Genomic DNA, 15,537 nt, shown 5'->3' on the forward strand with positions numbered 1-15,537 from the left:
TCTGCACAGCAGCATCTGCTTCCTGGAAATGTTGCTGCAATGTTTAGATTCCTGTAGTGCACGGATGAGGCATACGAATCCAGGCTGGTTAATGCTGCAGGCAAGAGGCAAAGCACAGATGCTGGTCAGAGTCAGGCAGCCTGGGTCCTGGGTGTCATTCTATACTAACTAACCTTGGGCAGATGACTACACCTAGAAGGAACTCTGTTTCCTCCTCTGTCAAATACAAAGGGTAAAACCAGATGGTCTCTAAGGTCTACTTTGCCTTGATACTCTGTGCATCTAAGACCTTAGAAATCATGATCCAACCCCATGATCATCATGTCCAAAGCCCAGGGAAGGGCAATTCATTGGCCAACATCACGCTTGTATCAGAATTTACATCTTAAGATTCTCAGTCTTTTCTTCTAGTTATTTAACAGAGTTATTTAACAGATTAAAAAACAGCGAAGTCCCATCTTGTGAATGACTAGGTTTTTATGTTGTAATATAAGACAAATATTGTCTATAGTCAAACTTACCATTAAAAAAATCCCTTAAATATTGTAAAGCATTATCTTTTAGATGTCCAGAAAAGAATTTTTTTTCCAGAAAAGCAAGAAATTAAAGTTCCTTTGGTTGAGCACCAGAGGAAGTGGTTCATTTATACTTACAAAGAAACTGTGAAGCTATGGTTATGGAGAGAGTTTAGATAGTTAGAAACCAGAACCACCAAGAGAACAGCAGATTACACATTCCAATTTCAAGTTCATTTCATGGCATCTATTCACTGTAAAAGGAAGCATAAATTACCTGCATTTGGATACTCTCTTTTTTTCTCTTTATGTCACCATGTGTAATATTTCAATAGCATCTGTGGCATGTTTATGTAATGCAATGCCACTGTTTTCCTTTTAACCCTATATCCTCGATGTATTTGATATTTCTTCCCGCCTTTCCACCGTTAGTTCCTTAGTTCCAATTCTTATTCCTCTCAACTAGTCTATTGTAATAGCCTTCTATATGTCTACCAGATGTCAGCCTCTCCCCATCTAGCCTACCTTCTATGAGTATCCAGAAGGATCTTCATCGAACATAGCTTTGATTATGCTACTCTAAAAATATTTCAATGCCTCCCCGTTGTCTATGGAATGAAGCACAGTAATCCTATTGAAAATCTACCATAAACTTGAGACTATGCCAAAGACTGGGTGTGCAAAGATCAGTAAAAAGAATTCTTCACAGTAAAATGAACTGTAAAGACCTCAAGGAATTCAGAGTTCCATAGAATGTGATGAAATAAGTGCATAATAAAGCCAGACAAAGTAACACAAGGGGTATCAGTCAGTATATACGTTTGGGAGTGGTCATTTCTAGATGGCCAGGGAGAGCTTTGGAAATACTTGATGTCTGAGATTAGTCTTGAGGGGTAAATAATAATTTGGCAGTGCAGTTCCCTAGGTAGGATTTCTTAGCAGAGCTACCATCAAAGCAGGGAGGTTGAAGAGGATGGGAATGATGCAAAACTGAGAATAATCAGAGTTGGCATGCTTTGGGGAGAGGTAAAACCCAGAAAGATTATCTGAGGGTGAACTGAGAAATGTTTGGTAAATTTGGGTTTAAGCATGTGCTCCCAAAATCGCAAAAAAGTGGTCAAAGGTTGAATTAATTTCACCAATGAATTTTGTTAGCCAGCCTAATACTAATTTATACTATGATTTGGGGCCGGGGTGGGGAGTAAAAAAAGAAGAAGAAAGAATTACGACAATATAAAATTTCCAATCTCACACAACAGTCTACATTTCCAAATTATCTTGGAATATTAGAAAATCTGGCAAATCTTGCAGCTTCCTGCCTTCCAACAGCCAGCCAGCGCCAGGAAGAGGTGGCCCTGCGGGTAGAGTCCCCACCATTCCCCATAACTCCCCCATACTAATGCTTTCTGGCCTCTTCGTGGCACCATTGCTTCTTTTACAGTAAAGAAAGTGACACATTTTTCCCCAGTGTCTCTATCAAAAATAGGAAAGTTGAAAGTTCCTGAGAAAGACATGTGTTTCAGGAAAAATCTCTTTGCAGAGTGAAGAATATCCCTCTGTATTTAACATGCAAAGTGTGTATTTCTGTCTAAAGAATTCATAGCAGCTTGTTTCACTCATGTTTTCTGCCTGGCATCTTTTAGCATTTGAGTCTAGGACCTCCAATTAGAAGCTGTGATGTCACAGAGGGAGGGGGCAGTGAGGTTCGGGGATGTGACACAATCATGGGTATGCTTGAGCAAGGTTAATCTGGAGCTACATAAGGGGCATCAAGGACTGGTAAAGTGAAAAGAAACTGGAGCCGCTGAATGAGGCCATTTAGGTGGCTGTGCTAAATAGATTGGATATGACTATGTGGAGCGTAGTATACTTCAAGAAAGCCCACAGGCCTCTTGGACAGCTATGGAAGAGCAGGTAGGATGTGAAGAGGTAAACCCCACAGGAACTGGCTGCATATGGGAGAGGAAAAATGAGGAATCAGATGCTTTAAGCTCTAGTTAGGACAACTTATTGGCTACTAACCCAGAAATTGAGATCAGGAACGTGAAGATGCGTAGATTTGGAAAGATATAGAGTGCACTGAAGTGCATTGAGTTTTGAATACAGCTGGAAATGCTGGTCTAAAGTTTGAGACAGAGCTTAAAGAGTTGTAAGAATGGGTGTGGGAAGAGCACAGAGACAGTGATGGAGAGAGGATTAACACATTGAGGATTAAATTCTGTTTCTGCCACCATCTGAGTGAGGAATCTTGGTGAAGCTCCTTGATCTCCCTCAGCACTGGTTTTGTCATCATTTGAAAGAAAGAGTTCCTAATGAATACAATGTCTTCCTCACAGGTTGTGGGAGGATTTGAGTGACAGAAGGGTCTGAGAGGAATCAGTACTGCAAGCGCAGTTGTGCTCAGCAGTTGGGAGCTCAAACTTTGGAGTCATTCAGACCCATGGTCAAATCTTGCCTCCACTTCTTACGGGAGCGTTTGCTTAACCTTGCCAAGATTTTCTTCTCCACCTGTAAAATGGAGATAATAATGATGTTTATTTCATAGGCTTACTGTGAATGCCAAATGAAGTAAATGCTTCAATGGCATATGTCTAACACATCTCTAATTAGCTCATAAGTACATTATAGTGGTAATGAAGGCAATGGGATGAGTAATAAAAGTGTCTGCCTGGGCCGGGCGCGGTGGCTCAAGCCTGTAATCCCAGCACTTTGGGAGGCCGAGACGGGCTGATCATGAGGTCAGGAGATCAAGACCATCCTGGCTAACACGGTGAAACCCCGTCTCTACTAAAAATACAAAAAAACTAGCCGGGCGAGGTGGCGGGTGCCTGTAGTCCCAGCTACTGAGAGGCTAAGGCAGGAGAATGGCGTGAACCCGGGAGGCGGAGCTTGCGGTGAGCTGAGATCCGGCCACTGCACTCCAGCCTGGGGGACAGAGAGACTCCGTCTCAAAAAAAAAAAAAAAAAAAAAAAAAAGTGTCTGCCTGGTATCATCAGATGCTCAATGAATGTCACTTTTCTCATCAACTCTGACCCTACCACTGATTAGCTGTGTATGGCCTTGCTAATGTTACTCAGTTTTTTCTGGCAGTTTGTAAAAAAGTGCTTCCAAAACACTATTCAAAAGCTGGGGGTTATTTCTCCTTTGTATTTACTGTGTAGAAACACAAATTTTACAGCAGTTTTTAATCTATTCACTCATTTGATTCTTATGGAATAGGAAGAGTAGGGATTATTGCACCGAATTTACAAAAAAGGAAACAGGTACAAGTGAATTTGCTCAAGTCTCTGCAAGGAAAGCCAGGTTTGACTCCCTGCTCTTCTAACTCCCCAAGTCATGGTTCTGTCTGTCTATGGAGGCTTCCTCAGAATAGGCTTTATTGTGGAAGGGGCCCTGTTATGTTTCCTGGCCATGCATTATTCCTAAAACAAGGTTGTGGGAGAACCTTGTTCTCTCCTACTTGTCAAGATAATTTTATAAAATTTGGTAAAACAGAAGGTCCTTGAGGGGCCCTATATTGTCTAGATTATTTTAAATAACTTTCTCATTTATCCTTTGAGAGAAAAAAGTGTTTTTTAAAAATAATAGAAAATGGAGTCTGAACTACAATGAATCGGCAAGTGCTTGTGTTATCTGCTTGTAGTGCGTAATTTCTAATGATGAGGTCAAGTTCATTCCCACTAGATTGCCAGCCCCATGAGTTCAGGGCCTATGTCTGTGTTTTCTCCAGTAGAAAGCACAGTCCTGGGCAGAACAGGAAAAGGCACATGTCTCCTGGCAGTGGAAAGGGCTCTGGCCTAGAAAACAGCTGCTGACTCCTGCTGAGAGCTTGGGCAAGTCACGTCTTCATTCAAGGCCTCAGTTTCCCCATCTGCCTGATGAGGGAACTGGACCAGCTGGCCTCTCCAAACCTTTCCGGTTCTGATGGTCTGTGACTCCCAGTCCAATGCCCCTTCCCTCAGGCCACATTGGGTCAGTCTGCATCCTGCTGTGTAATTGAGAGGTAAGTCGCTCCCAAGGGGGACTCTTCTGACCCCTAAGCTCCTAATTTCTGTGCAATGCTCTGTGTTTACTTAGAACATGCCCTCGACCTTCCGGCTGAACTCACTTCACCTACTGCAGTAACTCTGCTCAGTCTCTGGGAGTGGACAGGAGGCCTTGGCCCCAGAAGGAAATGAGAAATGGGTAAACATTTCTCATGAATTTCAATTGTAGTCTCCAGTGGAATTCTCCCACTCCAGAGACACAGGGTCCCAAACAGCAATTCTAGCTGACTCAGAAGAATTAGAAAAGGAAAATGAGCTTGCATCAGGGAAGTGTGATGAAAGCTCATTTCATGCCGAAAGTGCAAACAGCACAGGCTACAGGGTGATGGAAAACAAAAGGAAGCGCCCAGTGCTGAGGCAGAGAATGTGGGTGAGTGTGAGCTGGGAATGTCCCAGGTGTGGGTGTACATGGGGTGCACATCTCTGTGCTTGAGTGTATTACATGCTGCTCTTCAAAACACCTTGGTGAAGAGCAGTGCCTGAATTTACTTTGATATGCTTATAAAGGGAAAAGTTAGGGAAGGAGAGGTGTTCATTTATTCAACAAATATTTATCTAGTGCCTACAATTTATTAGAGCTTAGGGTACAGCAGTAATTAGAACAGACAGAAATCTCTAAAGTGAGGCTTACATTGCACTGGGATACACAGACAGTAAACACTAAACGTAATACCTAACTAGATGATGTAGTAAGTAGTAAGTTTACGGGCAAAGAAATAAAATAGAGCAGGGCTCTACATGAGTCGAGATGGGGGCTCTGATTTAAATATGGTGCTCATTGAGAGAGTGACATTTGAGGAAACACTTGAAGCAGGTAAGAAGGTTAGCCATGTGGCTTTCTTGGTGGGGGGGCTACCCTTGGGCCACTCCAACCAGAGGGAACATTCAGTGCTTCCAGGTGGAAAGTGCCTGTTGTGTTTGAAGAATAGCAAGGATGGCAGTGTGGCTGGAGGGCAGGAACATCAATGAAGACAGAGGTACAGAAGGAGAGCGGGATGGGAGGCTGCAAAATAGGGTTCCTGCTAAATGCTGCCAGGCAATGGCAGGCTTCGCAAGCTGCTTTCATGCCCCGAATCTCATTTGCCTTGACGTTCAGAGGATAGTATTAATGTCCACTTTTTACGTCTGTGAAAACTGCGGCCTGGAGACAGGGATATGAGTGCTAACAACCAGATTGGAGGGTGGGGGCGGGGAATGGGGGAAAAGAGACGTGCAGTGGCTCATCATTCAACATTCAGATATCATAGACACAGAGAGCCCTCAGAGCATAGATCATAGAACAATCACATAATTAGGAAGTAATAAGTTTTCATAGAACTAATAGAATATATTTAATGGTAAGCTTGTGAAACTTAATGATGACTGGATTTCACAACAGGGGAGCAAAATCCCTGAAAAACTGACAGTTGGCTCCTAGAAACTGGTGAGAGCTGCTGGCTCCAGCACACCTACTGTCTGGGGAGGTTTAAGTGACCCCTGAGGTATGAGTGGCAGAGATGTGACAATTGGTCCTTATTCCAGTGCTCTTGTAGGATTTCAGTGCAAAGATTTGAGGATGTAAGTTTAGTGTGGGCCAGGGCAAGGTCCTGGACAGTGTCACAGGAACACAGCGGCTCACAATCCTTGAAACTCTGCTGGAAGACACTTGCCCAAGGCGGCCCCTTCTGTCCACTCAGCACAAGCCTCATCACTGCCCTCACCGGCATCCTGGCTATGACACACCTGGAGACAGGCAGCTTCTGCCGCAGAAGAACACAACAACCCTTTGTGTTTCCCATCCTCGGGCTATTTTCCTGTCCTGAACTGTTTGGGGCCCAGCCTCCAAGTTGCAGAAGGGATTTGCATATGAATGAGCTCAGCTCTGGAGTTCCAGAAAGGGTGAGGTGGGGGAGTCTGAGCCATTCTCAGGCCAAAGAGAGTGTCAATCCTCCCTGGCTGTCCCTCCCAGACACAATTCCCAGACTCTTCCCTCCCACCCCACCCCCCAGCCCAGCTCCCTCTGAGACGGTGGGCACTGCTGGTTTCCCACCTGCGGGATGCCCGCTTCCCAGGCTCTTGGCAGGACCCCTCCCCTGCCAGCTCTTTCTTCTCCCTCTGCTCATGCTGCCCTTTTCTGACCAGAGCCCTCCCGAGAATGGGCAATGCTTCCTGGCAGCAGTGGGATTCTTGGACTCTGGGATTCCTGGACTCTTAGGACCTGCCAGCTGTTTCTCTGGACCCCACCAGCTGTTTCTCAGGCCCCCACATTCTTTATGGTGCCAAGCATTTGCATGTACACAATACCTGCTTAGGGGCTCACCAGCTCTGTTAGGAGGTTTTCACCCTGATTGACAAATAAGGACACCATCCTGGGAAGAGCAGTGCACCTGCGCCCGGTACTGGCTCTACCATTGACTGACTTTAAATAAGTCTGTTTCTCCACGTAAGAAAGGACAGGTATAGACTTGAGGTCTTTTCATGATCTTTTCAGCTCTGACCTTTGCTCTGGCAGGTGGCTTATCAGCTGTGCGATTCCAATTATTGAGCCAAACCCGGTTGTCAGAACATCCGGATGTTGTCTCAGGTCTGCTACTTGTAGGTTGTGTGGACTTGGGGGAGTCCTGTCACCTCCCTGGACTCAGAACTGTCTCCCTGAAGTGCATTCACTACATGACTGCCATTAGGAGCAAATAAAATAGAGAAGGTAAATGTGCCCTGTCAACTGGAAAGTTCCACATAGAATGAGGAATTATTATCATCATCATTATTTTTATTACTTTTTTTTTGATGGAGTCTCACTCTGTCACCCAGGCTGGAGTGCAATGGCGTGATCTCCGCTCACCGGAACGTCTGCCTCCCGGATTCAAGCAATTCTTGAGCCTCAGCCTCCCGAGTAGCTGGGATTACAGGCACCCGCCAGGACGCCAGGCTAATTTTTGTGTTTTTACTAGAGACAGGGTTTCACCATGTTGGCCAGGCTGGTCTTGAACTCCTGACCTCGTGATTCACCCATCTTGGCCTTCCAAAATGCAGGGATTACAGGCATGGGCCACGGTGCCTGGCCAATTATTATTACTCTTTTTTTTTTTATGGTCGAAAGACATAAAAGTTAATGCTCTTGAGCCAGAACTGGAGCATTAACTTCCAGAACCTCTCATTTGGAGTCAACTTGAGCTTAGATCTGCCAGCTTAGTTATTTTTACTTTATGTGGCTTTCAAGAGCTTCTGAAGTGCAGCACACACATGCAAACACACATACCAGATGCCTCCTTCGTTTCTAGGCCCAGGTTTCTATCTGGTATCAGGTGCCTTTAACTTTCTTCTACTCAGATCCTTAACTGAAAGTAAAGCTACCTGGTGAAGTAGCAGGACTGGGCCATTAACCACTGGCCCAGTGGCTGGGAGTGATGGACTTTCCCTGAAGGTGAGCTCAGGAGTACCGAGCACTCACAATGAGCAGGAGTCAGCCCCGGGGCTGTCAGTGAATCATTGGCCTACGATTCATGCATCTAGAAAAATCTTTTGAAGCACAACAAAGTAAAGAGAGAAATTCCTAGACTTAATGCTATCTTCTTGTGGACAGAAGCCTTCAGAGACCCCTCACTTTGCTCTGATCGCCTTTCATAACTTAAGAGTACCCTTTTGATGTCTCCCAGCCCCAGGACTGTTGGAAGGCTTTGCAAAGTGCAAAGAGCCAAGCAGCTAATAAACCACCTGCCAGAGGAGGAGGCTGGGCTGGGAGGTCTCTCTAGGTGCCCTTCCAGCTCTATCAGCTTGGGTTCTGAGTCCCCACAAAAGGGGAAACCACTGCTGATGGCTTCAGCAAGATTAGGAAAGGAGTGAAATGCAGAAAATAGAGGGTATCCAGGGACAATCTCAGCTTCTTAATGTTCTCCAAATGCATGAAGTGACCCATGGCAACTAGCTGGGAGCCAGAACGTGTCATCTTGGTTGGTGGATGGATCTCAGCAGTCCTGTTTTTCTCGTTGATGTACTGAGGGCTCAACATATCCCAGGCACTTCTCTGAGTGTTTTACGTGTATCAACTCCCGTCCTATTTTCAACAGTTCTGTGATATAAATACTATTATTTTCACTATTTGACATATGAGAAGACCTGTATACAGAGAATATTAGCTTTCTATGACTTCTGTAACAATGATCACAAACTAGGTGGCTGTTTAAATGGTTAAGTTTCTTAACCACAGAAATTTGTTCTCACGCAGTTCTGGAGGTGAAAACCCTGAGATCGAGGTGTCGGCAGGACCATGCTCCCTCTGAGGGCTCCAGGGGAGAATTCTTCCTTGTCTATTCTAGCTTTCTAGAATAGGCAGTTGTAGGCAGGCAGTCTTTGGCACTCCTTGGCTAGTGGCAGCGTAACTCTAATCTCTGCCTCTATCTTCACATGGCTGTCTTCCCTCTGTGTGTGTCTCTGTGTCCAAACTTCCCTCTTCTTATGAGGATACCAGTCACTGGGTTAGGGTCCGCTCTAACCCTGTGTAGTGTCATCTTAACTTGATTACATCTGCAAAGACCTATTTCCATATAATGTCGCATGAAGAGAAACAGGGGTTAGAACTTCAACATGTATTCTAGGGGGACACAATTCACCCTATAGTACAGAGAATTTAAGTAATTTTTCCAACATCTAATCACTGGAGAAGATCATATAAAAATGAGGTACCCTAGTAAGTAAGGGGTTGCATCCTAAAGAAACAGAAAACCTAACAAATTGAAAACAATTCACAATTTGACTCAGTCTTGAGAAGTCAACAAAGGGCAGAGATGCTCTTATTGCAACCTTTCTTAAATATCTAAGATCTATCTTTCTTCTCTTTTTCTCTCTCTCTCCCTTTCCTTTCCTTTAGGTCTTCATGAACTCTGGACGAAGAAACTCTTCTGTCTCCCCTTAGCCATCTACTTACACCTACCTACTCACTCCTTGGACTTCACAGTCACAAAAACTGTCCCCTGACATGAGACCCTCCCTGCCATATACAGACATATGTGACTTTTAGGTATTCTGAGTTTCTTGATGTTTTCTCAGAATTTTACTTTTCACCTTATTGTTTATGAAGCAAAGATCTCTTTTTCAACTCTGTTGAGACCCAAGGGCTAGAGAAATGAGAGGGGGTGACAGTGCTGAGGAGTACCCACGCCATGTTCTGTGATGAAGGGAAGACGAGGGGAGGAGGGTGATAGCAGATGCATGACCCTGCATTTCCAGGCTGGTTTAGTTGCTCCTCCTGTGTGCCCCACTTGTTTGTTGACTTGAATTAACCGATTTTATACCATGGGGTGAAAGATAGAGAGAAGCAGCTTTGAGCTTAAGTTTCTTTTTAAATGTAAAAAGAGAGGAAGAAGAAAAATTACCTATAGTTCCACTAACCATTGCTAAGAGTTACTTTAATTCCTTCTCCTTCTTATTTTCAATGCATACTTTCAACATAGGTATAATTATACCATATATACTATTTTTTCTGCTTTTTCACTTAGTATCGCCTCCTAAGAATATTTACATATTACTACAAACTCTCCATGAATGTGATAATTAATGGCTGCCTTGTGTTTAGAAGTTAATACTAATTTAACTATTTCTCTAGAATGGGATATTTACAGTATTTCTAATATTCTATTATTATATGACTGCTATAAATATCTTTGTTTATAGAAGTTTTTTTTCCACATTTAGAATATTTTTCCCTAGGTTATATTCCCAGATATGGAGCCAAGAGATAACTTTCAAAGTCCAGGATAATCCAAATAGCCTGATCTATCTTGGAAGATGCTGAGTTTCTCATCCCTGCAGCTGATAGTGAAAAGGTGGTATGATATTCGCTAAGGGTGTGGTAAAAAGATAATAGGTTAGACTAGGTGACTTTTGAGGCCCCAGGAACGCATGAGATTGTGATTCTCCAAATTTCAGTTTACAAACATCAGCCTATTCTTTGTCCCAAATCACTTTCTTACTTGCTATAAAAGTTATGTATTGCTGTATGATAAACCACTCCAATAGTTAGTAGCTAAAACAACATCCATTTTGTTTGCTTATGATTCTGTGGTCAGGCGATTGAGCTGGGCCCAATGAGATGGTCTTTTTGCTGGATTAGCCTGAGGTCATTCATGCAGCTACAGTTGTTCAGAGGCATGTCTGACGCTGGAAGGTCAAAGATGGCCTGAGTTGCTCATCTCGAGGCTAATGGTGAATGCCAGTGAATTGGTCCAGAGATTTTAATCAGATGGTTCATCTCTGCCCTCTGTGGCCACTGATTCTCCAGTAGGCCTCACAGGGCTTCTTCACACAGTTGCCTCAGGGCAGTATTCCACATATGTAAGTGTTAAAGAAAAAATTATTCCATTGTACTTGTTAAAGTGTGGTAAGGCAGACTTTATTCAGGACGAGGACAAAAAGTATAGGGACCACGACAATGGGATTTTGCAGTGAGGGAGAGAGATTGGGTTCAATTTTGAGTATAGCATGGGCAAGTGGGGATTTAAAGCCAGGGAGCAGGGTGGAGGTCAGCGGATGTTAAATTACTAAGAGGAAACATCAGGGGTAAGGGGGGTTCTAGCTAAAATGACCTAACAGGATTCTTGCTGATGACAGGCCAAGATGATCAGACAGCACCTGGGGGATGGTGGAGGATGAAGATCCCAATTCAATCTCTAGGGTGAAAAGATTTCAGGGATGGGGCATTCTTGCTACACTGATTCAGCAAATATTTTGCTAAAACTGAGTTTTACAAGGAAGTACACAGATGAGCCGAGGAGATGTTTCAGAAGTTGACTAAAGTTTGGCTAAGCAAAGAATCTTTGTTAATAGCTTGAGGCCTTAACAAAGGCCTAAACAAAGGCCTAAACAAAAGAACCTTGAGGCCTAAGTTTGGAAATAGTATACTGCTTTCAACGTGTTGTATACTTATTGTCAAAGCAAGTTAGGTCAATCAATGAGCGGTGAAGTTACATTGCAAAAATTGTCTGTGTGCAGAAATGGAAGAGATTATTGTGAATAATTTTTGCAAACAATATATTATAATCTATCCTAGGGACAAAACAATTCATGTTCTTTGCATATGCGAAATGCACGTTTGCCCCTTCTCTCAAAGTTTTATCCCATTAGCAGGTCAGGCTTGAACTCCAGGACCTCATGATCTAAATCAGGTCTAGAGTCAGATGACAAACAAAGATATAGCTCTTGAAGTATATCTCCTCTGGATTTAGAGATCTCTGAACCCAAAAGAAAAGTTATTTTCTCTCCACATGCTCAGTATCTCCTTGTCTTGGTGAGAGAAGAATAAGATAACCACAATAGAATTTCCATTGAAAAATGAAAAAAGTGGGAGGCTTATAGCAATTACTGCTCCATAGTATTTCTGAAATTTAGCCAGGCAAACGTTGCCGACTCCAGACACCAAGAATGTTCCTTGATTAGAGCCCACTTCTGCTTCCTGGGAGTGGTGAGAGTGGATCCCCAGTCCATTGCTCTCTGGGAGCGGTGAGAGTGGCTCTTGCCTCTGATCTTGACTCTGCCTCTGGCTTCTTAGCTTTGCCTTCTGAGACGTTCTTTCCTTTCTATAAGAAATGGCCCATGTTTGCAGCTGAGTAGTCTATTTGGCTCACTTCCTGTACATAGAAACCTGAAGCTCAGGAGCCTCTTTTCATTTTGAATTGCCACAATCATTTCTAGTCCAAGCTGATATAGCTCCCTTAAAATCTTTTTGGGTCTCCTATGTAGCAGAATATAGTTCACTCCACTAGATAAAAAACATATCCACAGTTCTTTTCAAAATAGACCTTCCTACTTTGAAGGGCATGTCATGATGCTAAAGAACGATGTTCTTAAGATTCTCCTGGCTAACCCAGTGAAACCCCGTCTCTACGAAAAAATACAAAAAACTAGCCAGGCAAGGTGACAGGCACCTGTAGTCCCAGCTACTTGGGAGGCTGAGGCAGGAGAATGGTGTGAACCCGGGAGGCGGAGCTTGCAGTGAGCTGCGATCCGGCCACTGCACTCCAGTCTGGGCGACAGAGCGAGACTCTGTCTCAAAAAAAAAAAAAAAAAGATTCTTAGGTGCCTTGTGGTCTGGCTGATAGGGAGTACTAGGTACTGCCTTAAATAGTCTAGGTTTTGACAAATGATTCTTACAGCCACATCATTGATTTGACATTTACCCTGAAGCCATTTTTGGTTTTAAAATCTTTCTTTTTTTTTTTTTTTTGAGACAGAGTCTTGCTCTGTTGCCCAGGCTGGAGTGCAATGGCATGATCTCAGCTCACTGCAACCTCCTCCTCCCAGGTTCAAGCAATTCTTCTGCCTCAGTCTCCTGAGTAGCTGGGACTACAGGCACCCACCACTACACCCAGCTAATTTTTGTATTTTTAGTAGGGATGGGGCTTCGCCATTTTGGCCAGGCTGGTCTTGAACTCCTGACCTCGTGATCCACCCACCTCGGCCTCCCAAAGTACTGGGATTACAGGCGGGAGCCACTGCACCCAGCCTTAAAATCTTTCACTAGTGGATAGACTGTTTTCCAACCCAGCTAGTTCTGGGCGCTCTATGTTTCCTCTAAGTTCCGCTCACGTATTGGAGACTTACTTCTTCCTGAAGTACATTGCCATACACAACTAGAAGAACATACTGACACTTTCAACATCCTGTCTAAAGATTTCCTTAGCCAGATATGCAAGTTCATTACATACAGTTTTCTTTTTCTTTCTTTCTTTCTTTTTTTTCTTAGACAGGGTCTCGCTCTGTTCTCTGTTGCCCAGGCTGGAGTGTAGTGGCATGATCATGGCTCACTGCATCTTCAACCTCCCAAGCTCAAACGATCCTCCCACCCCAACCTCCAGGGTAGCTGGGACTACAGGCACGTGCCACACCACCACACCTGGCTAATTTTTGTACTTTTTGTAGAGACAGGGTCTTGCTATGTTGCCTAGGCTGGTCTTGAACTCCTGGGCTCAAGTGATCCCCTCACCTAGGCCTCCCAAATTTCTGGGATTACAGGTGTGAGACACCACACCTGGCCCATTACATACACTTTTCTACCTTCTAAGTTGCCGCAGACAAGTTTTGCCAATTGATTCACCACTGCATTACTCAAGTGGTCTGTTTTATACTCCTATAGCAGTCTCTTCACTGTTTTTCTAGTATTTACTTGCTAGCCGATCCCAAAACTGAAGCCACATATTCTAGTTTTCTGTTACTGCAGCATTCTACTTCTGGTATCAATAACTATATCAGTCAGACTTCAATCAGGAAGGCAAAGTCTTTATGAGTAATATGAGATAATTAATATTTGTGGGTATTAGAACTCATGTAATTATAGAAGGAGTTGGGCAAGTGAAAGTTGGGAATGGGGAGTTAGAGGATTACAGAAAAGGTTGTCACCAAGCAGTTCTTTTAAAGCCCTGGCATGGGTGGAAATACTTGCATCTGCAAGGGAATCTGATAAGTCAATTCTACCTAAGGGGCCAAAGTGCAATTATGAAGGGGAGGCTCATGGAAAGGGGTCTCTGAGAAGCTGTTGGCTATAAGCAGCTACCACCTCTGTGGTTTCACCTGAAAGCATCTGGTGATAGGCATGGGCCACTGTTGGTCATCAGAGCTAGCAGTTATAAAGAAGAGCTGGGTTCAGAGTAAAGGAATGTGAGAGCAAGTGAGGATGTATTGGACACATCTACACCTTTCTTTCTCTGTATGTGATTACAAAACAACCTTCAGTGAGTGATGACTATTGCCTTTCAAACTTGCACAAATTCCTCTTTTGGCCAACTCTAATCTGGAATTATACAGGGAAAGAAAGTCTGGGGCACATAACTCCCAGAGTAACTAAACTGGCAACAGGGTAATCCAGCATACTCCCTAAATGTCTGCCTAAATTAGGTCTGCAATGCTCCTCAAGGGCCCTGAGCAGATTTCAGAAAGGCTCCAGGAGTTAGCTCGGGAACATTGACAAACAAAGTCATGAGGCATTTGGGTTATAAGACAGCCTTTGTTTATTTGCCTAATGTCTTAGAGGAGCACTGGCTAGGGAATCAGGATGTTGCAATTGTGGACCTAAAGCCATCACTCACTAGATTCATTTATCATAAGATTCATTCTCCACTCACTAGATCCACCAGTCACCTTGCCCAATTTGTTCAAATTATCTGGGCTTCAATTTCCTCATCTATAAAAGGAGAGCAATCCCTCCTGGGCTGCTTTCTCTATACACTGCTTTCAGGAGCCAGTTGGTAGCCGTCAATGCATTTGTTAAGCTGATGTAATGAATTCATGGACATGCAGAGAGCAGCCATACATAGTGAGAGTAGCTGTCCTTCCATAGAGTAGCTGTTCTTCCATAGAGTATCTGTCCTTCCACAAAAATTTGGTCAACCCCTGCTGCCCTGCCATAGTTTTGCCTAGGAGGTTTGTGCTGTTTCTGCTGAGGTAGGAAACTCATGGAAACCAAAGCCTCGTGGCTTCTCCTTTTCAGATCTGCCTTCCCAGCTCTCTGTCCTCAACAGATCCCCTTTCTGACACCAGGCAATGGGTAGTGGGGAGAAGCAGTTGAGACTTGAATATCCCAGACCTTCACTATTTCCTCTCCCTACATACTCTACCCACCCCCTGCCATCCATCCACGATTTCTACCTGCCTAAATTCTATTCATGTTTCAGTCTCCAGCTCAAAGATTATTCTCTTCTTTCTAAATGTTTTCTGATTCCCCTCAGCTGGATGCAATCCTTTCCATTCCTTAAACCCCCAGGGCAGCCTATCTTTGATTGCACTTACCATACCCTGACAATACCCCAACACATATACCTTTGAGTACTTATCTTATTCTTCTACATTCCTGAGGCAGGGAACTTGCTTATTAAGCTCGTATAACAAATAAATAATTTTTGGCATACTTCACATTAAAATGTAGACAGAACTTAGTACATACATATTTGGTGAATTGAGTTCAAAGAAAACAAATTGAGGACATATAGCCACATGTTGGTGTCCTAAA

General features: G+C 43.7%; 1 protein-coding gene across 10 annotated transcripts in view; it reads left to right on the forward strand.

Moving 5' to 3' along the window:
- The window catches only part of MASP1 (MBL associated serine protease 1), a 72,911-nt gene that overhangs the window by 10,664 nt on the left and 46,710 nt on the right, over window positions 1–15,537 (forward strand). For 2 of the 10 annotated variants that reach the window (XM_077991192.1, XM_077991191.1), the window contains exon 3: window positions 4,250–4,519. The exons of the other annotated variants lie outside the window; for them this stretch is intronic. The gene's annotated coding sequence lies outside the window, so the exon portion shown is untranslated. The remainder of the gene's footprint in view (window positions 1–4,249; window positions 4,520–15,537) is intronic. 10 annotated transcript variants of the gene reach the window in all.

This window comes from Macaca mulatta, chromosome 2 (genome assembly GCF_049350105.2).
Source record: "Macaca mulatta isolate MMU2019108-1 chromosome 2, T2T-MMU8v2.0, whole genome shotgun sequence".
Classification (NCBI taxonomy): Eukaryota; Metazoa; Chordata; class Mammalia; order Primates; family Cercopithecidae; genus Macaca; species Macaca mulatta.